The 23,112-nt window shown below is 35.5% G+C and overlaps 1 pseudogene across 1 annotated transcript; it reads left to right on the top strand.

Moving 5' to 3' along the window:
* The first annotated feature begins 3,191 nt into the window (after positions 1 to 3,191).
* On the top strand, positions 3,192 to 18,640 carry LOC149216233 (amino acid transporter AVT6A-like; annotated as a pseudogene). The gene is made up of 12 exons (XR_016251098.1): positions 3,192 to 3,344; positions 3,904 to 4,044; positions 4,372 to 4,467; positions 4,563 to 4,719; positions 5,280 to 5,420; positions 12,197 to 12,349; positions 13,624 to 13,776; positions 15,054 to 15,206; positions 16,484 to 16,636; positions 16,950 to 17,153; positions 17,269 to 17,734; positions 17,822 to 18,640. The product of XR_016251098.1 is annotated as an amino acid transporter AVT6A-like (transcript).
* The last annotated feature ends 4,472 nt before the right edge of the window (positions 18,641 to 23,112 follow it).

The raw sequence follows: 23,112 nt of genomic DNA, 5'->3' as shown, positions 1-23,112 counted from the left end.
AAATGTACGTTGTTGTTGAAAGAACAAGTTAAAGTTAAATGTTACTGAGTTATTAGTTTACTATAATTAAAAGTAATTTACTATGGTAAAATATATTCAAAGTTAAAAATAAACACATTAATGCTAAATTTCACTCTGTTTTTTATAACAAAATCCAAAAAGTTATTTTCATATGAATCTTTACGCCGTAAGGCGTTTCCCTCTGAAAGCAACTCCCTTCTCTGCGTACCTGTCATCTTGTAATCCACACGATTATATGTTAGACGATTGCAACAATTTCACCCGTTGATCATTGATTCAAAAAGGTTGCCGAAACAGTTTGGGCGTTTCATTTGGCATCGGATCGAATAATTTCATCAAGACAACTGAACCGGGCTCTAGTGCTACATGCGTCCCACTAACCCTGTCATTCCCTACCTGAACACTTTTGTTATGCACATTAGGGCATATGTTTCTGTTCGACATTTTATAGAAGAGCTCCATACCCTCGTCCAACTTCCCTTCTTTGCAAAGACCGTCAATCAGAGCAGTAAATGCAATAACATCAGGGTTATGCCCTTCGTTTAGCATCTGATACAACAATTTCTTGGCCTCTCGGAGCTTACCTTCTTTACACAGTCGATCCATGAGGGCAGTAAATGTGATTGTGTCCGGCTCAAAACCCTTCTGCAGCATCGCAACTAACAACCCGAACGCCTCGTAGGTTTTCCCGATCTTGCAGAGCCCGTCTATTAGGCTACTATATGTAAAACGATCGGGAACCTGTTGTTTGCCCACCATTTCTTTGAAAAGTTTGACAGCGTCCTCCATCTTGCCCTTCCTGCAAAGCCCTTTGATGAGGGTACTGAAGGTTATAACATCTGGAATATAACCATATGTTTCTATTCCTTCAAACACTTTGAATGCATGATCTAGTCTACCTGTTTGACAGTGAGAATTAATGATAATGTTCAAAGTTATCAGATCTGGAACAATCTCTTTTTCGCCCATAAGTCTGTAAACGGATAGCGCTGATTCATGTCGACTTTGTCGGACTAGGGTACTTAACAAAAGGTTGCAGGTCATGAGAGAGGGGATGTATTTAGATTCAGCTGAAGGCAGATGCTTGAAGGTGTCCACCGCCTCTTGAAGTCTGTTGGCGTGGCAAAGTTTTTTGATGCGCATGTCTGCAGAGGCATTGAATGCATGGAAGGGATGTCGAAACAGAAACACAAGCAACATTTTCAATCTGTTCATGTTTCTCCAGGTACTGTACTCCCAGATCATTTTTTATTTCTTGTGACAGTTGTAAAGGGGCATCAACATTTCATTCTGAGTACAAACCCATAGTTAAATAATCAGAGTATTTGTTGTACAGGAACTGGGAGAATCCAACCAAAAAAAACAGGGCATGAATGAAGGTAAGTACTTTGTCTGCTCACCTCTTGAATCTCTGTTTGTAGTTATTGATAAATTCTTTCTGAAATTTCTGTGTCAAGGAAAATCAATGTTTTATCAGATATTTTGAAGTTTCAGATTTCAATATGTTTTTTTGGGCAGATGCCATCGACATTAACAATGAAGTTTCAGTCTCAGATCGCTGTAATTGCCCTGTTACTGTGCTTCTTCTTGTCATGTGGGCAGCTTGTATCAAAACAAGCTGATGGGTCTCTCAATATCTTAGTAGTTGGAGATTGGGGAAGAAAAGGGCTCTACAACCAGTCCCAAGTGGCATATCAGGCATGATTTTCAGACCTTCATTTATATATAATATCTGGCATATTTTTTTTCCCTATATATGCATGGGTTCATTGTTTTGTAAATGGATTATAGATGGGAAGAATAGCAGAGGACCTGGATGTAGATTTCATCATCTCCACTGGTGACAACTTCTATGAGAACGGGCTAACAGGTGTATCAGACCCAGCCTTTTTACAATCATTTTCTCAAATGTACACTGCAAAGAGTCTACAAAAACCTTGGTATGCTGGTATGTTTGATTACCTCTATGCAGAATAATTTTATTTACATTCACATGTTTGTTCAATATGTATTATATATATATTTTTAGTTAAGATGTTTTTTGATTTAATATCGTTAATTGGGTTTATCTTGTGATTGGGGTGATTGGGGAATGATATCACTCTGTTTTTCTTACAACATGCAATAATCTTTTCGACTTAATGCTGTCAATTACGTTTATCTTGTCTGATTGGGGAATGATGTCAATCTTTTTCTACATGATGGGAGAATTTTTTTGACTTAATATTGTTAATTAGGTTTATCCTGTCTGATGGGGAATGATGTCAATCTTTTTTGCGGAATTCAATTAGGGCAAGGAACATGAATACTCTGGAGGACTAGAACACGTATATTCCTCATATAAAATATTCTCTGAAGACTAGAACATGTATATTGCTTATATAAAACATAAAATATTCTCTACATCAAAAAATTAATCAACAAATGATATAAACTACTCAAACCACAGTTTGATATTAATATTTCTGTGTTTTCTATATTAATCATGAAATCATATACCTCTGCAGTTTTAGGAAACCATGACTACAGAGGGGACGTTTTGGCCCAGCTGGATCAAGTTTTGAAAGAAATTGATAGCAGGTGGCTTTGTCAGAGATCATTCACCCTCAAATACAACCTCAGTACATTACCTTTTTCTTCTGCAAATGGTATGTTATAAATTCATAACTTGCTATTCCAAATTTCATATTTCTGTTTGCACTACTTTATCTATGTTGGAAGTAATGCTTCCATATCATGTATAATTGTTATTAAGAATTATGAAAAATCAATCTAGAAATTATGTTTCCAGTAATTATGATCCACATATATCAATCTAGAAATTATGTTTACCATTTATAAATTGTAATTATTAACTATAATTAGTATCTAAATGTGTCGAAATCCTTAATTTATGTAGTATTTGCATTTTTACCAAAATTACTCTGATCGCTGTAATTGCCCTGTTACTGTGCTTCTTCTTGTCATGTGGGCAGCTTGTATCAAAACAAGCTGATGGGTCTCTCAATATCTTAGTAGTTGGAGATTGGGGAAGAAAAGGGCTCTACAACCAGTCCCAAGTGGCATATGAGGCATGATTTTCAGAGCTTCATTTATATATAATATCTGGCATATTTTTTTTCCCTGTATATATGCATGAGTTAATTGTTTTGTAAATGGATTATAGATGGGAAGAATAGCAGAGGATCTGGATGTAGATTTCATCATCTCCACTGGTGACAACTTCTATGAGAACGGGCTAACAGGTGTATCAGACCCAGCCTTTTTACAATCATTTTCTCAAATGTACACTGCAAAGAGTCTACAAAAACCTTAGTATGCTGGTATGTTTGATTACCTCTATGCAGAATAATTTTATTTACATTCACATGTTTGTTCAATATGTATTATATATATATTTTTAGTTAAGATGTTTTTTGATTTAATATGGTTAATTGGGTTTATCTTGTGATTGGGGTGATTGGGGAATGATATCACTCTATTTTTCTTACAACATGCAATAATTTTTTTGACTTAATGTTGTCAATTACGTTTATCTTGTCTGATTGGGGAATGATGTCAATCTTTTTCTACATGATGGGAGAATTTTTTTGACTTAATATTGTTAATTAGGTTTATCTTGTCTGACGGGGAATGATGTCAATCTTTTTTGCGACATTCAATTAGGGCAAGGAACATGAATACTCTGGAGGACTAGAACATGTATATTCCTCATATAAAATATTCTCTGAAGACTAGAACATGTATATTCCTTATATAAAACATAAAATATTTTCTACATCAAAAAATTACTCAACAAATGATATAAACTACTCAAACCACAGTTTGATATTAATATTTTTGTGTTTTCTATATTAATCATGAAATCATATACCTCTTCAGTTTTAGGCAACCATGACTACAAAGGGGACGTTTTGGCCCAGCTGGATCCAGTTTTGAAAGAAATTGATAGCAGGTGGCTTTGTCAGAGATCATTCACCCTCAAATACAACCTCAGTACATTACCTTTTTCTTTTGCAAATGGTATGTTATAAATTCATAACTTGCCATTCCAAATTTCATATTTCTATTTGCACTACTTTATCTATGTTGGAAGTAATGCTTCCATATCATGTATAATTGTTATTAAGAATTATGAAAAATCAATCTAGAAATTACGTTTCCAATAATTATGATCCACATATATCAATCTAGAAATTATGTTTACCATTTATAAATTGTAATTATTAACTATAATTATTATCTAAATGTGTCGAAATCCTTAATTTATGTAGTATTTGCATTTTTACCAAAATTACTCAGATCGCTGTAATTGCCCTGTTACTGTGCTTCTTCTTGTCATGTGGGCAGCTTGTATCAAAACAAGCTGATGGGTCTCTCAATATCTTAGTAGTTGGAGATTGGGGAAGAAAAGGGCTCTACAACCAGTCCCAAGTGGCATATCAGGCATGATTTTCAGACCTTCATTTATATATAATATCTGGCATATTTTTTTTCCCTGTATATATGCATGAGTTCATTGTTTTGTAAATGGATTATAGATGGGAAGAATAGCAGAGGATCTGGATGTAGATTTCATCATCTCCACTGGTGACAACTTCTATGAGAACGGGCTAACAGGTGTATCAGACCCAGCCTTTTTACAATCATTTTCTCAAATGTACACTGCAAAGAGTCTACAAAAACCTTGGTATGCTGGTATGTTTGATTACCTCTATGCAGAATAATTTTATTTACATTCACATGTTTGTTCAATATGTATTATATATATATATTTTTAGTTAAGATGTTTTTTGATTTAATATGGTTAATTGGGTTTATCTTGTGATTGGGGTGATTGGGGAATGATATCACTCTGTTTTTCTTACAACATGCAATAATTATTTGACTTAATGTTGTCAATTACGTTTATCTTGTCTGATTGGGGAATGATGTCAATCTTTTTCTACATGATTGGAGAATTTTTTTGACTTAATATTGTTAATTAGGTTTATCTTGTCTGATGGGGAATGATGTCAATCTTTTTTGTGGCATTCAATTAGGGCAAGGAACATGAATACTCTGGAGGACTAGAACATGTATATTCCTCATATAAAATATTCTCTGAAGACTAGAACATGTATATTCCTTATATAAAACATAAAATATTTTTTACATCAAAAAATTACTCAACAAATGATATAAACTACTCAAACCACAGTTTGATATTAATATTTCTGTGTTTTCTATATTAATCATGAAATCATATACCTCTGCAGTTTTAGGCAACCATGACTACAAAGGGGGCGTTTTGGCCCAGCTGGATCCAGTTTTGAAAGAAATTGATAGCAGGTGGCTTTGTCAGAGATCATTCACCCTCAAATACAACCTCAGTACATTACCTTTTTCTTCTGCAAATGGTATGTTATAAATTCGTAACTTGCCATTCCAAATTTCATATTTCTGTTTGCACTACTTTATCTATGTTGGAAGTAATGCTTCCATATCATGTATAATTGTTATTAAGAATTATGAAAAATCAATCTAGAAATTATGTTTCCAGTAATTATGATCCACATATATCAATCTAGAAATTATGTTTACCATTTATAAATTGTAATTATTAACTATAATTATTATCTAAATGTGTCGAAATCCTTAATTTATGTAGTATTTGCATTTTTACCAAAATTAATCCAACCAAGAACAAGCCATAGTTGTTTGGCACAGGAAGAGGTTTCTCATGAGAATGAAAAATTGTTTTTTCTGTTTTTGTCTTTTCTAAATATCCCTTTTTGGGTTGCAGACCTAGAATGTCCTTCGACTGCGGAGCTGTATTTTGTGGATACATCGCCATTTGTCGATAAATACTGGAAGATAACCAATGAAGATACCTATGATTGGCGGGGTGTTATTCCCCGAGATACATATCTTCGACAACAGTTGCAGGTAAAGTTATAAATATAGAAAGTCATAATTAGATGTGCAGTCAGATAGATAAATATAACCTATGAAATTGAACAGGACTTGGAAACAGGTCTGAGGAGTTCAAATGCAACATGGAAATTAGTAATTGGGCATCATACACTAAGAAGTGTTGGTGATCATGGTGACACAGAAGAACTCGTTCAACAATTGTTACCGATCCTGGAAGTAAGTTATATGTTTTACCATTTTTCTTTTTAAGAATGTATAATTTTAAAAAGTATTTGTTAAAATTTTGATTTTTTTAAAATGACCATTCATATATCTATTAAATTTTCAAAATAAATACTCTCTATTTGTTCTGTCTCAGAAATATAACGTAGATCTCTATATCAATGGACATGATCATTGCCTAGAGCATATCAAAAGTCTTACCAGGTAATTACACCGTAAGGCGTTTCCCTCTGAAAGCAACTCCCCTCTCTGCTTACCTGTCATCTTGTAATCCACACGATTATATGTTAGACGATTGCAACAATTTCAGCCGTTGATCGTTGATTCAAAAGGGTTGCCCAAACGGTTTGGGCGTTTCATTTGGCATCGGATCGAATAGTTTCATCCAGGCAGCTGAACCGGGCTCTAGTGCTACATGCGTCCCACTAACCCTGTCATTCCCTACCTGAACACTTTCGTTATGCACATCAGGGCATATGTTTCTGTTGGACATTTTATAGAAGAGCTCCATACCCTCGTCCAACTTCCCTTCTTTGCAAAGACCGTCCATCAGAGCAGTAAATGCAATAACATCAGGGTTATGCCCTTCGTTTAGCATCTGATACAACAGTTTCTTGGCCTCTCGGAGCTTACCTTCTTTACACAGTCGATCCATGAGGGCAGTAAATGTGATTGTGTCCGGCTCATAACCCTTCTGCAGCATCACAGCTAACAACCCGAACGCCTCGTAGGTTTTCCCGATCTTGCAGAGCCCGTCTATTAGGCTACTATATGTAAAAAGATCGGGAACCTGTTGTTTGCCCACCATTTCTTTGAAAAGTTTGACAGCGTCCTCCATCTTGCCCTTCCTGCAAAGCCCTTTGATGAGGGTACTGAAGGTTATAACATCTGGAATATAGCCATGTGTTTCTATTCCTTCAAACACTTTGAATGCATGATCCAGTCTACCTGTTTGACAGTGAGAATTGATGATAATGTTCAAAGTTATCAGATCTGGAACAATCTCTTTTTCGCCCATAAGTCTGTAAACGGACAGCGCTGATTCATGTCGACTTTGTCGGACTAGGGTACTTAACAAAAGGTTGCAGGTCATGAGAGAGGGGATGTATTTAGATTCAGCTGAAGGCAGATGCTTGAAGGTGTCCACCGCCTCTTGAAGCCTGTTGGCGTGGCAGAGTTTTTTGATGCGCATGTCTGCAGAGGCATTGAATGCATGGAAGGGATGTCGAAACAGAAATACAAGCAACATTTTCAATCTGTACATGTTTCTCCAGGTACTGTAACTCCCAGATCATTTTTTATTTCTTGTGACAGTTGTAAAGGGGCGTCAACATTTCATTCTGAGTACAAACCCATGAGATTACGTTCCTCTTCCATCGAAAATGACGCATATCCATTTCAGAATCATGGTGGCAAACCCTCAAACGAAGAAGTCATGGAGAATAGAAGTAATGAGTGCTTAGTGTCAGGCCAATTAGACGAAAACCAGGATTTGTTATATGAGGAATTTAGTAATCTTTCAGAAACCCAAACAGATGGTGTTCGACATAAGGATGGATTAGGAACCACAGATGATTCGAAGAGTGACACGACACAGTTTGGGGTGGAGGGAAGGGCTTTGCAGGGGTTTAAGTGTTGTTCCGATGTGGTGGGTAGGGTTGGGAAATGGTTCGAGGGCAGGACTGAAGACAAGGGAATTTGAGAAAGCTGAACAGTTCTTCAGGGACTGGTCTTCTGGGAAAATCTTTCTAGGAAATACTACAAATGTTTGTTCATCTAAATCAGAGCCTGATCGACAGCAACCGAAGGATTTCTTCTATATTAGTCGTCGGTGTGAAGTAAAAAATCATTTTGAGGACCCACTCGGTAAAAGGGACTGCTCTCCAAATAATTTTCCTGAAGGAGTGCTCATTAAAGGGTTATTAGATGATAAGTGCATGGATCCTTGCAGAGAGAATGATCAAGTTCAGAGGCCACGCAGTTCTTACATGTATAATACATTAATTGATACTTATGGGAAGGCAGGCCGCCTAAAAGAAGCTTCCGAGTTATTTTCTGAGATGTTAAAAGAAGGAATAGGCACAAATGTTGTAACATTCAATACCATGATTCACATCTATGGATCTTATGGATATCTTGACGAAGCAGATGCCCTTATGGTGAAAATGGAAGAGCTTCATTGCTTGCTTGACACAAGGACGTATAACACTCTTATAGCATTACATGCTCAAAATGACAATATTGATAAAGTATTTTGTTACTTCACAAAGATGAAGGAAGCAGGACTCGTTCTTGATACTGTGGGTTGTCGAACTATTTTATATGCATTTTGTATTAAACACATGGTCAGTGAAGTAGAAGCTGTTGTCAGGGAGATGGATGGATTGGGCATTCATGTGGATGAGTACTCCGAATCAGCTGTTATTAGGATGTATATAGATCTGGGGATGCTTGAGAAAGCATGGGCATGGTTTGAAAGGTTCCATCTTGCTGGAGGAATGAGCTGTGAATGCTATGCTGCCAATATTGATGCATATGGGGAACAGGGTTGTTGGTTAGAAGCTGAAAAGGTGTTTAAACGCAGTCAAGAAAGAGGCAAGGGTCAAACTGTATTAGAATTTAATTTCATGATTAAGGCCTATGGGATTGCAAAAGTCCATGACAAGGTTCTGAAGTTGTTTGAAAGAATGGAAGTTCAAGGGGTTTTGCCTGACAGATGTACATATGCTTCTGTCATTCAGACACTTGCAAGTTCAGGACTTCTTGATGAATCAAAACACTTTATTACCAAAATGCAGGAAGCAGGGTTTGTGCCTAACTGTTCATCATTTTGTGTTGTTATTTCCGTCTATGGAAGATTGGGTCGCGCTGCAGAGGCAGAGAAGACGTTTGAAAAGATGGTTAAAGCAGCTGTGGAGCCAGATGTTTTTGTTTATGGTGCCTTGATAAATTCATTTGCTGAAGCTGGATGTGTGGAAGAAGTTGTACGTTACTTTCAAATAATGCAAAATGCTGGTTTTGCAGGGAACTTTGTGGTGTATAGTTCTTTGATTAAGGTTTATAGTAAACGTGGTCTTTTGAAGGAAGGACAAGAAACGTACAAACGCATACAGGAATTGGGTGTTGAGCCAGATGCCTTTTTATCAGGCTGTATGCTTGACCTTTATGCTCGCACTGATATGGTGACTGAAGCAGAAGAAGTGTTCAAAGTCTTGAAGGGAAAGTAGTAGGCAAATGAATTTTCTTTTTCCATGATGTTTTCCTTATACAAAAAGAATGGAAGGCTTAATGAAGCCACTGAAATTACAAAGGAAATGTTAGAATTAGGATTTCTTACTAACATTCTTTCTTTTAATAGTTTCATTAGCATGTTCATTGCAGATGGAAGATTGAGAGAGGCTGCTGAAGTTTTTCATCAAATGTTAATTCTTTGGCTTCACCCAATGAGAATACATACAAAACACTGGGCATTCTTCTAAAGAGAAGAGGCATTCCAAGAGAGGCAGTAGAGCAACTCGATGTTGCACGTAAAAGCGGGCTTCCACATGGTATTCAGGCCTTGAGAATGACAATCTTTTCTACAGTGGGGATGCATGCTGAAGCTTTGGAAGCTTGTGATGAACTGAGAGCTTCTGGGTTGGATTTTGATGTGTCTTCTTACAATGTTGTTATATATGCACTTGGTAGTGCTGGGAGGATTAATGAAGCTTACAAGATGTTCATGATCATGCACGCCAAAGGTCTTGAACCAGATACAATTACTTATGCAAGTATGATAATTAGCTATGGGAAGCTAGGATTGGTAGACGGTGTTAGGAGAATGTTTTACAAAATGAAACAGAAGGGTTTTCAGCCAAACGAATTCACGTTCAAGGCAGTTATAGATGCCTATAAAAGTGCTGGGAAGTTTGCTCTAGCCAGATTTGTTACCCAGGAGAGGGAGTTCATGCATCAGTGGCAAGATCATGGTCACGTTACATAAGATTATGCAGATCGGATTTCGAGCTCCATTTCATGTGCAAAGCTTTTAAAAGGAAGCTGGCATATCCTGTATTCATGCTGTTGTGTCTTTTAACATTTTGTAAAATTGTAACAGGTTATTTTTTTGGGAAATTTAAATCTATGCTCCTTGTATAGAGAAATTGTGGATAAAAGGGTACTAGTAGTTCTTTTAGTGTATAACAAAAATGCAAATAAAAAGACATTGGTCATTCCCTCCTCCAATATAAATTAAGGCTTTGAAAACAGACTGCAAGCTTTGGGTTTTTGAAGTGGGAAGTTTTGATATTTCCGCTTCACAATAATAAGAGTAATTAGGGTTTTGATATTTTATTTTGTATGACAAGAGAAAAGATGGGCATTATGGATGCTACTATTGTTGTTTCACCAGATAGATAGGCACTTGTATTCGACAGATACTGAATCTGTCAATTTTTCTCTTCATATTCTGGTCAGAGATTAGTTACATCTTATTTAGCATAAAGCATTTCCCACTAATGGCTTCGTTCAGTATAGATTAAGGCTTTGAAGGCAGTCTGCAAGCTATGGGGTTTTGAAGTGGAAAGTTTTGATGTTTCTGCTTCACAACAGGAAGGGTATTCAGGGTTTTGATTTTTTAATTTGTATGACAAAAGCAGAGGAGCGCATTATGGATGCTATTATTGTTGTTTCAGAAGATCAATCAGGGTCATCAGGTAACTTGCTCTGTCTCTGGACAGCTTTTATTTATTTATTTTTTCAGTTTTAACAACATTGCTGCATGTTAGAGTATATAACCCCTTTTTATTTCAGATGTGTTCATGTTATTGATTATGTTAGTTTTGTGATAAATGTGCAGACTGTAATGTCCTGTTTGGCACAAGCAAAGCAGCAAAATGGTTCCGAGGATTGACTAAGATGAGAAATGATCAACTTCCTTTCCAGGCAAAAGTCTTACAACAGAATTGGGATACCTGCCTAAAGGCTAAAACTTGGCAGAGTAGGAGATAATTTTTTAGTGATGTTCAAGGTAGCAAGTACAAAAACTAAGGTACTTTTTGTTTGGTTGCATTTTGAATGCTAAAGATCTGGATAAGGTTTTGAAATCGAGTCTTCTTTCAGTCCTTGTGAGTTGAAAAAGTCTTTTTATTTGATTACAAAATCATGTATTGGGAACAAATTATTTATTTCTCCTCTATTATTTGTTTCCTACTTCTGATGTCTTTTGAAAAAATCTCACTCCCTTTGTTGTTAGAACAATCGATCATAATCAGTATTTTCTGTTTGAGGAGACCAATTTGTTGGAAGATTATGGAAAGGGATTCAACATAAGGTGAATTACCAGTTTATCACTGCCTTTATTCAGTGATATTTCCCAAGTTGAATCTTGGTAAATATGTGATAGTCCCTTGCTTTTAATCACTGAATCCAGTGTTTGAACTTGAGTGGGTTTCTGTTCATCTCACTCTAGATCAAAATTGCATCGTGTTTAATATGTTGGAGATCGAGGGAGACCCTTGTACCTTGTGAAGAGTTTAACTATTTGCAATCATTGATTTAGAAGCAGTCCATTGATATTTTTTTTACAGGCTTCTGTTAGAAAGGAATCAACATAAGATGAATTGAAAAGTAATTCAATCTAAACATTGTAGGTTATGCATTTTAGGTTGCAGGCTGAATTAGCCCAATTTTGAGGGTAATATCCAAGGACAAATAGTTTATCGTGTGGAAATATTTAAGCATGTATGTTACAACTAGAGTATTTTAAAAGTATTGCTTGAATTGAAACTTCAACCCAATTTTTGCATTGTGAGCAGTTTAGCAAGCTGAAACACTAACAACTTGTTTCTGTTTAACAAAGTTGAAGTTTTCTATGAAGCATACATGACTTGACATGCTTTATTAGTGTCTCTTTTTTCTTAGATTCCTTTCATTTTTGTTTGAATGGTCAATTATCTGGTGCCACTTTTATATTACTTTGGGCATGATTCCTATCTTATATATGGCTTTGAATTAGAAATCTCTATGTCTGATGGAGGCGTTTTCTTGATTTGGGCAGGCGATGTTCTATCTGGAACATCATCAAATGGCATGCATCATGCAGGTATACTTGAAGAATGGTTTGGATTTCATTGGTGGAATGGACGTGTTCCGATCCTAGTTCTCACCATAGTCCTTATTTTAGCTCCGTTGGTGTCTTTCAAGAGAGTGGGTAAGTCTGCTTTGCTCATCCTAATAAGCATTTTTTAGCACTGATTTTCAGATATATCATATTTCATTTGGGCCTTTTCAGGGATTTGAATGTCTAGAAACTGTTGTAATTATATGAGGGGATTCAACATATCTTGCGAATGTCACATACTGATGGCATCTGCTTAACGATTTGTCTGACTTTTCATGTTGCCCTGTTAGAAATGGCATATGGCATATACATTCAAGGATGTGGATCATGGGTTATTCCTTAGGAGTTGTGATGTTCAAATCTTCATGCCTATATTGATGTGTTCATTTCCATGAATTTGCAGATTCTTCGAAATTCACTTCTTCATTATCAGTTGCAATTGCTGTTGTATTTGTTGTGATTATGGCTGGTATTGTGATTGTAAAGTTGTTCAATGGCACCGTCAAAGCACCAAGATTGTTACCAGATATTGTGGATTTTACTTCGTTATTTGTTGTTAGAACAATCGATCATAATCAGTATTTTCTGTTTGAGGAGACCAATTTGTTGGAAGATTATGGAAAGGGATTCAACATAAGGTGAATTACCAGTTTAACACTGCCTTTATTCAGTGATATTTCCCAAGTTGAATCTTGGTAAATATGTGATAGTCCCTTGCTTTTAATCACTGAATCAAGTGTTTGAACTTGAGTGGGTTTCTGTTCATCTGACTCTAGATCATAATTGCATCGTTTTTAATATGTTGGAGATCGAGGGAGACCCGTGTACCTTGTGAAGAGTTTAACTATTTGCAATCATTGATTTAGAAGCAGTCCGTTGATATTTTTTTTGCAGGCTTCTGTTAGAAAGGAATCAAGATAAGATGAATTGAAAAGTAATTCAATCTAAACATTGTAGGTTATGCATTTTAGGTCGCAGGCTGAATTAGCCCAATTTTGAGGGTAATATGCAAGGACAAATAGTTTATCGTGTGGAAATATTTAAGCATGTATGTTACAACTAGAGTATTTTAAAAGTACTGCTTGAATTGAAACTTCAACCCAATTTTTGCATTGTGAGCAGTTTAGCAAGCTGAAACACTAACAACTTGTTTCTGTTTAACAAAGTTGAAGTTTTCTATGAAGCATACATGACTTGACATGCTTTATTAGTGTCTCTTTTTTCTTAGATTCCTTTCATTTTTGTTTGAATGGTCAATTATCCGGTGCCACTTTTATATTACTTTGGGCATGATTCCTATCTTATATATGGCTTTGAATTAGAAATCTCTATGTCTGATGGAGGCGTTTTCTTGATTTGGGCAGGCGATGTGCTATCTGGAACATCATCAAATGGCATGCATCATGCAGGTACACTTGAAGAATGGTTTGGATTTCATTGGTGGAATGGACGTGTTCCGATCCTAGTTCTCACCATAGTCCTTATTTTAGCTCCGTTGGTGTCTTTCAAGAGAGTGGGTAAGTCTGCTTTGCTCATCCTCATAAGCATTTTTTAGCACTGATTTTCAGATATATCATATTTCATTTGGGCCTTTTCAGGGATTTGAATGTCTAGAAACTGTTGTAATTATATGAGGGGATTTAACATATCTTGTGAATGTCACATACTGATGGCATCTTCTTAACGATTTGTCTGACTTTTCATGTTGCCCTGTTACAAATTGCATATGGCATATACATTCAAGGATGTGGATGATGGGTTATTCCTTAGGAGTTGTGATGTTCAAATCTTCATGCCTATATTGATGTGTTCATTTCCATGAATTTGCAGATTCTTTGAAATTCACTTCTTCATTATCAGTTGCACTTGCTGTTGTATTTGTTGTGATTACGCCTGGTATTGTGATTGTAAAGTTGTTCAGTGGCACCATTAAAGCACCAAGATTGTTACCAGATATTGTGGATTTTACTTCGTTCTTTGTTGTTAGAACAATCGATCATAATCTGTATTTTCTGTTTGAGGAGACCAATTTGTTGGAAGATTATGGAAAGTGATTCAACATAAGGTCAATTACCAGTTTATCACTGCCTTTATTCAGTGATATTTCCCAAGTTGAATCTTGGTAAATATGTGATAGTCCCTTGCTTTTAATCACTGAATCAAGTGTTTGAACTTGAGTGGGTTTCTGTTCATCTGACTCTAGATCATAATTGCATCGTTTTTAATATGTTGGAGATCGAGGGAGACCCGTGTACCTTGTGAAGAGTTTAACTATTTGCAATCATTGATTTAGAAGCAGTCCGTTGATATTTTTTTTGCAGGCTTCTGTTAGAAAGGAATCAAGATAAGATGAATTGAAAAGTAATTCAATCTAAACATTGTAGGTTATGCATTTTAGGTCGCAGGCTGAATTAGCCCAATTTTGAGGGTAATATGCAAGGACAAATAGTTTATCGTGTGGAAATATTTAAGCATGTATGTTACAACTAGAGTTATTTAAAAGTACTGCTTGAATTGAAACTTCAACCCAATTTTTGCATTGTGAGCAGCAGTTTAGCAAGCTGAAACACTAACAACTTGTTTCTGTTTAACAAAGTTGAAGTTTTCTATGAAGCATACATGACTTGACATGCTTTATTAATGTCTCTTTTTTCTTAGATTCCTTTCATTTTTGTTTGAATGGTCAATTATCCGGTGCCACTTTTATATTACTTTGGGCATGATTCCTATCTTATATATGGCTTTGAATTAGAAATCTCTATGTCTGATGGAGGCGTTTTCTTGATTTGGGCAGGCGATGTGCTATCTGGAACATCATCAAATGGCATGCATCATGCAGGTACACTTGAAGAATGGTTTGGATTTCATTGGTGGAATGGACGTGTTCCGATCCTAGTTCTCACCATAGTCCTTATTTTAGCTCCGTTGGTGTCTTTCAAGAGAGTGGGTAAGTCTGCTTTGCTCATCCTCATAAGCATTTTTTAGCACTGATTTTCAGATATATCATATTTCATTTGGGCCTTTTCAGGGATTTGAATGTCTAGAAACTGTTGTAATTATATGAGGGGATTTAACATATCCTGCGAATGTCACATACTGATGGCATCTTCTTAACGATTTGTCTGACTTTTCATGTTGCCCTGTTAGAAATTGCATATGGCATATACATTCAAGGATGTGGATGATGGGTTATTCCTTAGGAGTTGTGATGTTCAAATCTTCATGCCTATATTGATGTGTTCATTTCCATGAATTTGCAAATTCTTTGAAATTCACTTCTTCATTATCAGTTGCACTTGCTGTTGTATTTGTTGTGATTACGCCTGGTATTGTGATTGTAAAGTTGTTCAGTGGCACCGTTAAAGCACCAAGATTGTTACCAGATATTGTGGATTTTACTTCGTTCTTTGTTGTTAGAACAATCGATCATAATCTGTATTTTCTGTTTGAGGAGACCAATTTGTTGGAAGATTATGGAAAGTGATTCAACATAAGGTGAATTACCAGTTTATCACTGCCTTTATTCAGTGATATTTCCCAAGTTGAATCTTGGTAAATATGTGATAGTCCCTTGCTTTTAATCACTGAATCCAGTGTTTGAACTTGAATGGGTTTCTGTTCATCTGACTCTAGATCATAATTGCATCGTGTTTAATATGTTGGAGATCAAGGGAGACCCTCGTACCTTGTGAAGAGTTTAACTATTTGCAATCATTGATTTAGAAGCAGTTCGTTGATATTTTTTTTACAGGCTTCTGTTAGAAAGGAATCGAGGTAAGATGAATTGAAAAGTAATTCAATCTAAACATTGAAGGTTATGCATTTTAGGTCGCAGGCTGAATTAGCCCAGTTTTGAGGGTAATATCCAAGGACAAATAGTTTATCGTGTGGAAATATTTAAGCATGTATGTTACAACTAGAGTATTTTAAAAGTACTGCTTGAATTGAAACTTCAACCCAATTTTTGCATTGTGAGCAACAGTTTAGCAAGCTGAAACACTAAGAACTTGTTTCTGTTTAACAAAGTTGAAGTTTTCTATGAAGCATACATGACTTGACATGCTTTATTAGTGTCTCTTTTTTCTTAGATTCCTTTCATTTTTGTTTGAATGGTCAATTATCTGGTGCCACTTTTATATTACTTTGGGCATGATTCCTATCTTATATATGGCTTTGAACTAGAAATCTCTATGTCTGATGGAGGCGTTTTCTTGATTTGGGCAGGCGATGTGCTATCTGGAACATCATCAAATGGCATGCATCATGCAGGTATACTTGAAGAATGGTTTGGATTTCATTGGTGGAATGGACGTGTTCCGATCCTAGTTCTCACCATAGTCCTTATTTTAGCTTCGTTGGTGTCTTTCAAGAGAGTGGGTAAGTCTGCTTTGCTCATCCTGATAAGCATTTTTTAGCACTGATTTTTAGATATATCATATTTCATTTGGGCCTTTTGAGGGATTCGAATGTCTAGAAACTGTTGTAATTATATGAGGGGATTCAACATATCTTGCGAATGTCAGATACTGATGGCATCTGCTTAACGATTTGTCTGACTTTTCATGTTGCCCTGTTAGAAATGGCATATGGCATATACATTCAAGGATGTGGATCATGGGTTATTCCTTAGGAGTTGTGATGTTCAAATCTTCATGCCTATATTGATGTGTTCATTTCCATGAATTTGCAGATTCTTTGAAATTCACTTCTTCATTATCAGTTGCACTTGTTGTTGTATTTGTTGTGATTATGGCTGGTATTGTGATTGTAAAGTTGTTCAGTGGCACCGTCAAAGCACCAAGATTGTTACCAGATATTGTGGATTTTACTTCGTTCTTGAAGCTTTTCACTGTGGTGCCAGTTATTGTGACTGCTTACATCTGTCATTACAATGGTATGGATTATTTTCCTCCATCTCTGGTCCTGCAGTGTAGTATCTTAGAGTTCATTAGTTGAATTTGCATTTAAAATTATGTTATAATGAATTGTGATGTCTTTGCGCCATGCAGTTCATTCCATATACAATGAACTTGAGGACCCTTCAGAAATGCAGCCCATTGTTCGCACAACATTGGCATCATGCTCAATTGTATACATAAGTACAAGCTTTTTTGGCTTTCTTCTGTTTGCAGACTAGACCATGGATGATGTCCTGGCCAATTTTCACACCAACTTGGGAGTTCCATACAGTGTTGTGCTGAATGACATTGTTCGTGTGACCTGTGTTGTACATCTGATGCTGGTCTTTCCTCTCATTTTTTTTTCCCTGGGACTTAATCTTGATGGGCTTGTCTTTCCAGCGAAAAAGAATATTGTTTTGGATAATAAGAGGTTCATTTTGATCACTGCTGGGTTAATTGGAATCGTTTTCCTTGGCGCATCATTCATACCAAGTATCTGGGATGCATTTCAATTCACAGGGGCCACAGCAGCAGTTTGTATTGGGTTCATCTTCCCAGCTCCCATTGCTCTCAGGTAGAAAAAAAGTTGTTTTTCATTTCTGGTTTCGTCTTTCACCTTGCTTGTATGTAACTTCTAACCTCAATTATTTTTTAATTGCAGAGACACCCATGGAATTTCAACCAGGAAGGACATATTTATTGCATTGTTCATGATTTTTCTGGCAGTGGTTTCAAGTTCAATTGCTATAGTGAGTGGCATTAATTCTTTGTTCAACAAAGAGGAGGAAGGCCCTCCACGATCTTGAGAATGCTTTTTTATGAGTAGGTGGTGCACATACATATAAACAAGAAACGTGTACAGAATCACAACATTGGTAACTTAACAACTAGGTCGATGCAATGAAATTATATTGAGATCCATGTTTGATATCCAGCACTCATATCGCCTCATTTTTGGTGAGTTTTGTTTTTCCACGAGTCAAAAGTTCCACTCTTTATTATTGTTTATTTGAAAAGAGATAATCAGCCAGAACTCCAAAAATAAATTCCACAGGGAAAGTTCACCTTCAATAAACAGAACTCTGACTTCCGTCATAATTCAAACTAGATTTAAGGTCAAATTTACTCAGGAAAATAGGGCAGTTTGAATACTATTTATCCTGAGCTCAACACACTTTTCCTTGACTTATAACTACCCACTGAATCTATTTAAATATATAGAGGTGCCTTGTGTGTGGTAAGAAATATGAAGAAACATGACGTTGGATTGTCTAGAAAAGATCTGTAAGGCAATCTAGGAAGAAACATGACATCGGATTTGTCTAAAGAAGATATGTTCGGCACTTATTTAAGACTGAAGAGGTGGCTTGTCTGTAGGGAAATCTGATTAGATTCAAAGCATTGTGATCAGACTGGATCTTATTAGCCATCCACAGTTTTAGAGTTTGAAAGTCTGAATTGGTTAATATGTAGATGTGCATGGATTAATCTTCCAGACAAGCATATGACTATTCACAAGATTTAGAGAGATAAAATTCCGAGATTTATGAAAAGCAAACCCATGAAATCATTTGCCAAAGATGTTTCCATTAATCAAGAACATGATATTGGAAGGCTCGAAGACGCTATTAGAATACAATTTAGCAAAAAAAACATGACATTGATTATATCTAGAGAAGATCTGTCCAACAATGTGGGAAGAAACATGAGATTGGATTCGTTTGGAAAAGATCTGTCCAACAATTCAAGCCCTAGGGGAAAAACAAGATAACTAAGATCTTTCAAGAAGATAAAACGCCAATAGAGGAAGATTTCATCAGACATAGGTTCGAGTCAAGTAGAAAGGAGAGTAGATGTGATGAACAACATCAACGAATGTGCCCCCACACAACGTAAAAGCCGAAGAATCAACCAAGAGGCAAGAAACGATACCAAGGTACGTGAACAGATTAATTATGCTACTTTGCTATTTGAAGTTAGAATATAGACACTATTTGAATAGAGTTTATAGAGTTTTAATACCTTTTTATTTATACACTCTTTAGTAGTCCTTTTCTTCTTAGCTATCTGAATTTTGTTATTTATATTTTTATTAAGTTGAAGGTTGAGTTTAGGTTGGGCTAGTTTCATGTCCGGTTTAGCTTTATGTTGGATGGAAGAATAATCTATTCAATTGTGTGATGTTGTCAATAAAAGTATTTAATGTTTGATCGAGTTTGGATGTTCCATAGGAGAGTTTCAATCCTCAACCCTTCACCAAGAAATTTAAACCTAGAGGCTGATAAAGATTAAACAAACAAACAAAAATAATTTTCACATTTAAATATGTCATGTGCTTTAAATTTACATAAAGATGGTGAAGTTTTTCTTCTATTTGTATATTTTTCAACATCACTTGATAGTCCCGTAATGCTAGGGAAAATAGAAAACCATTAATCAACATTTGTAAAAGTCAGTCTCCAATAAAAGAACAGGGTGGTTCCATGAAGATAATGAATGAGGGAACTAAACAATTGCCTAGACAAGTCAGTGCAGCTTGACAAAATGACTCTCCATGCCCTTGAATGTGGCAGAAGATTGTATATTTTTCAACATCACCTGATAATCACATGATTTTATGGAAAATAGAGTACCATTAATCAGCATTTATAAAAGTCAAAGCTTGCAATAAAAGAACAGGGTGATTCCACGAAAACAACGAATGAGGGAATTAAAAATTTGTCTAGACAATTGAATGCAGCTTGAAAAAATGACTTTTGTTGTCCTTGATTGTGGAAGAAGACACCATAATCAAATTCACCATGAAGTCATTGTCCTCTTCAAATACACTTAAAAATGCCTATTATCTGCCGAAACTGGTGATGTGGATGGATTAGAGTACATGCATCACTTCAGAGTAACAGTGTAGCAATCCTCATTTCATACTTCAGAAGATAACTGCTCTCTATCATCTCTTTCAGTGTCCTGCCACAAGATTAATCTTGTGAATAAACATCTCTATATAACATGAGAGGATTAATCTTCTGAACAATAAACATCTCTGTATAATACAATATATCACATAGTAAATTATAAAGGGTTTGCTTTATCTACCTTCCTTAAACTATCTTTAATTGAATCTACTGAACCTCCCCAAAGTTTAATCTGATCTTCAGCTTGTGAAGCCTGCAATTTATGGGTAAAACCAACAATATACTAAAGTGATTCCAGTTAATGGGGCATTGATTTCAATGTTTAATATATTTTTATTCTTTATCAAAGTATTTTTTGCTCTATTTGCTTTTGTCAATTTATGCCTTACGGTGTTTCCTTTGCAACATTTGGTGCAAATGCTAGTACAATATTTGGCTTTCACGAACTTGATGACAAAGGTTGAATAAAAAAACCTTTTCGTTATTCAAACCCACAATTTTATTGCATCGCACTGGAATAAGCCTCAATACGTCTCGAAAAGCATTTGACGTACACTCAGCCTATAAGTTGACACAACATTCGGTGAATTAATTTACTATATTACAGGTAAATTATTAAAGGTAATTTACTTTGGTAAAGGTTAAAGAAAAATCGTAAAGGTTAATGACTACGTGTACTTGTCTTTACTTGTTATCGTTTATAGAAGTGGATGTTAAAATGGGTGGGGTGGGAAATAGTTTCCATCACTGTGGATGTTAAGACCACTTGCATGCTTGTAGAATTTCATATTAAATGGAAGTTTGGGTTGTTGTGTTCTTCTTTGTTTGACTTTGCTGTTGTTATAGAATTGTGAATTGTGTGGCTTGGGATTGGAGAGAAATAATACAGTTGCAGAGGAACACTACAATGGTCCTCTGTCTTTTAACCAGTAAGAAGAATAAAAGAAATTTTCTATTCAAAGTATGAATTGACATGTACTTCTTATGTAAAGTTTTAATTAAAGGTATAGTAGGGGGAAGATCCATAAATAGTTGAGTAGTTGAACGATAATGATTATAATGAATGCTATAAATTCTGTTATGACTAATTCTATAAGATAAGACTAACAATTTAGTGCAGAAGCAGTTAATGTGAATTAACTTTTTATTATATATATATATATATATATATATATTATATATATAGTTTAGTAAATTATGAGGATCTATATGTATATGATCAGAAATAAGTCATGTTTGAAAGTCTATCAAATAACTCAGGTAAGATAACAGTGTCTGTCAAATACCTTCAACTATACATGATGGTGCTAACTAAAGGAATGTTGAATGAAGATAATTCATGCAAGGAATTGTAAACACTTTACAGAATTTTTTTTTGTTTGCGGAAAAACCTGTTAAATGTTGGTTTCAAAAATTGTTCACAAGTTTTTCCACAAACAAAAAAATTCTACCAACCTGTATGGAATCTCTCTTTAACAACTTTTAAGAAAAGTATACAAATATTCTCAAGAAGAAACAAAAACATTTTGTGCACAGGAACAAAATAATATTTTCATAGAATAATAATATTAGTGTGAATGAAAATAATAGTTTCTTCATAGAAGAACCATCTGCAAAATGTAATTGGAAGTCTCAGTTGATTTTACATAAGTCTTAAGAAAATAATAATAATTACATAACAATAAAAAGCAAGCCATGGTGCCCATAACCCTATTGTTGTTGTTAACAAGCAGCCAAAAGTTAAGAAGGCTTTATATCAAGTAGGAGTCTACACAAGTATCACACCTGGAGTACCAAAGCCCTTGAGGAGGTTTCCTCCCCTATGGAATTCCTCCCGCTTTCGCTCAACACAATGGAAACCCTAACACAGAAAGTTGGGTTAACCCTAGAAAATTGAGGGAACAATCAAGTAAACTCTAGAGTATACACAAAAATAAAGTAATTCTTACCCAAGATGAGTGTTAAAGGTTTGAAGAAGGTCAGCGGGATATTCGTTTCACATCAGGAGAAGCGCGAAGTACTTGCATGCTGAAATGGAGTGCGAGATCTACGGAGACAAGTGAATTTATGAAGAGTGAGAGAGAAACTTAAAAAAAATCATGAAACCCTTATGCTTGTTTTAGGGGGGGTGACCCAGGTTTAGAGTGTGCTACACATCAACAAAACCCTCCAGCAGTAGCCCTTTTGGCAATGACCTGCAAGTAGATCGTAGTCTCACCCGAAACATTTATGGGAGGCTATAGAACTAGGTTTCCTTAACCAAAGGGATATTCATATTTTTGCATCCATGTATTCACTTATGTTTTATACCTTCCTGCAACTTCTCATACATGAATAACTTCACAATGATGATTATCTTTACATAATTACACCTATCACATTATATAATAGAAAGCAATATAAGATGTATTGTTTCATGCAATTCAATAAAAAGCATGTATAAAAATAATAAAAACAATAGAGAGTGAACACAGAAATATACGCAATACTTTAGCAAAAATTCTTCTTTATTGATAATGATCTTTAGTATATGCTCCTTTTTCACTTGCATGTCCATTTGCAAGTGGCTTGTCACTCAACTGTAGACTCTTCCAGGCCTCCATGCACTCAACTCCAGAACGTTGCCAAAAAATACAAATTCGAAACTGTGAATATGAATAATATATTATTCTATTATGATATGATTCAATTAAAAATTATTACATCTCTTTATATACATTACATCATGACAAAATGCATGGTCCATATATCATGAATCCAATAAAGTAATGACTAATACTTGAAACCTGTTACAAAATAAGGGGCTTTGACCTTCCTAGATCCTTTTAAAACACCAGGAAATTAATATAAATTTGTGGGCTCCATGCACTCCTCTCCTCAAAATGCAGAGTCTTTGACCCAAAAATTTGACCAAGTTGGGTTGCACCCAACAAGTCCCCAACACTCACCTATGACTCATCCCAAGTGACTCAGCTTTAGTTCCCTTAATCTTCTTTGTGTTTCCATTATATAGTGCAATATACTCTTGTATGGTCTCTGC

Source organism: Pinus tabuliformis, chromosome 1_1 (genome assembly GCF_031772625.1).
Source record: "Pinus tabuliformis cultivar Carrire ecotype Pingquan chromosome 1_1, CPIR1, whole genome shotgun sequence".
In the NCBI taxonomy this organism is placed as follows: Eukaryota; Viridiplantae; Streptophyta; class Pinopsida; order Pinales; family Pinaceae; genus Pinus; species Pinus tabuliformis.
The sequence above is the reverse complement of the archived record's forward strand: the minus strand, read 5'-3'. Positions and strand labels throughout refer to the sequence as shown.